The following is a 2,500-nucleotide window of genomic DNA, read 5'->3' on the forward strand; positions in this document are numbered from 1 at the left end:
CTAGAGAAGACCTATTCCACATTCCATGTGTTGAAGGTCATACTGCAACAACAGTATAGAATAAAAAGGCTTCGCCACTTATACTGATCTAATCGCATGACTGCTTCTTGCAGAGACCAAATTTCGATACGACTAGTCTTATTTCTTTATGATTGCAATTGTGTTTACTTTAACCTAAGGATCATTCACGATTTATATATATAAATGGAATTGGTTTTGAGTTTATTAATCTTGCCTGATCTTACTTACACATATGGATGTTTTAAAGAGTTGCCTAAAGGGCATAAAACCAGTAAGAAATCATGAATGGGTATAGCAAGCATAGTAAAGAAACTATGGCTAAGGCATTTGCCTATAAGGCATTATATACACCCAAAGAAAACGTGGTCCATTGAGTTATAATGAATGGTTTCCAAATAAGAAACAATGGACAAACTAGAAGGAAACAAGTTCCTTCAGATTTTGAAAGAAAAATCGCCTAAGACCTTGAAAGAAAGTGATCGAAACTATACCAATGATCCTACTGATTTAAAACTATGCTACAAAGATCAGTATGATAAGAGGCAAGAGAGGTGGTGACTATAAAGACATAGCCCACGAAAATATACACTATATGGCAAGATAGGATTAGCCTCCTAAAGTTTAAACTTGATGCAAAGAAATGAAAAGGCACAAGTTATCCCGTAAAGATCTCACGTTGTGAAACATGTACACATAGGGAAACTTATTAGGCTTAATAATCCCAAAGCACCACGACCTTATAGTATGGTCATGAGGGGGAGAGAGGATAAACCCATGATCAATACTACAAGTTCGTGTACTATGGTCTAAAGACCATGTTATATGGCTTGGCCATTACTCGGCCATAAAAGGGCCATTACCCGGCCAAAGAGGACCATGATACAAACGGCCAAACCAAAGAGGCTATCACCTATAAACAGCTTGGCCACGACGGCCATGACCCGTGACTGGGCTCATAGTGCAGCTTGGCGCACACAGGCCATGACTCCCAAAGAGGCCGAAGAGACCATGAGAGACACCTGGCCGCACAAGGCCATGCTCGGCCAAAGAGGCCAGGACCATGAGAGACAACGGCCTGGCCGCAAAGGCCATAACCGGCCGGTTCGGCCATTACTATAATAGATTCGGCATTACCTAAGATCATATGCATCAGGCCATATAAGTGAGCATAGATATTCCCATCTAAAGAATGAATACGGGTCATTAAAACCAGACAACCATCTTAAGAGTTCATTGAAATAAACCACCACATACATATGTGCCGTCTAAGATGGAACCTCAAAAGAGGATTGGGAATATATGTTGGATAGGAGTATTACTTTCTCCACGAATTCAAAGAGACCTTGAGCCAAAACATGGGTGATTGAATAAAGGCCAGGTACGGATTGCATGACCAAAAGCATCCGACTATCCAAACATTAAAGGAGAAAGATTATAAGCTGGATAAAGAAAGAGTAAAGGAATGATAAGAATGGTTTTAACCATCATTGTCTTGGCAAGATCCTCGGACTAGAGAATATGATATAAGACGTCCAAAGAAAGATAATATAAAGATAGCCAATTGAGAAGCTAATCGAGATGCCAGACACTGACCCGAAAAGAATGATTAAGTCATAACCAGCTTAGCACCACATGAACGTCCTAGAAGAGACATAATCAAGTTGCTACAGAGTCTATACAAGATAGACCAAGTGTTCCATAAGAGAAGGAAACTCGGATAGAAAGAAAGGTGCAAGAATGACAGATCCGAAGTTATAAGAGAAACCATACAGACATGAGAAAAGGCTGCGCAGCTACACATCTAAGGTACCAAACCATGTAGTCTTGGGACGCCAAGCTACTAGGTAACAAGGTCCTGGATAATGAAATCTCAAAGTGATCAGATCATGTCTGGAACATAATGGAACCACATGAAGGTGTCGACACACACACACATGAACATCTATAAAAGATGCATAAGAGAATAGCACTTGAACATAAAGAGATAAGCGAGGATCATGAACCCACGAATGAGTACTCATCATACAATCATAGAATCATAAAGATTAAGAATGAAAAAACGTGGAGGTTCAAAGTATCTAAAAGAGAGATGAGCGTATTGGCCATGTACATATACAGAAACGCCATCCGATAAACCAGTGAAATAGATGGATCTTGTGAGATAAGAAACCGTGAGAGAAGACACATAATCACGTGACCTAAAGTGTCCATGTCTTCATATTAACAGCATTAGATCATAGCTTGCACAAGGTACTCACAGAGATCAAAGGAACAGATTATAAGGAGATAAACTCCTATGTGGTGATTGCTGCTACAGATTTTCGATATTAAACTAAGTCTGGTCATAAGAAAGAAAATAGATACATGATGTAGTAAGCAGCATATGGATCACTGGATAAGATAATATAGAATGAAAGAACAGCTTCGTTCCTAAGCTGATTCATGAACTGAAGAAAAAGCAGCTGCATATAGTATGTAA

The sequence above is a fragment of the Brassica napus genome, unplaced genomic scaffold (assembly GCF_020379485.1).
Source record: "Brassica napus cultivar Da-Ae unplaced genomic scaffold, Da-Ae ScsIHWf_193;HRSCAF=342, whole genome shotgun sequence".
Lineage (NCBI taxonomy): Eukaryota > Viridiplantae > Streptophyta > Magnoliopsida > Brassicales > Brassicaceae > Brassica > Brassica napus.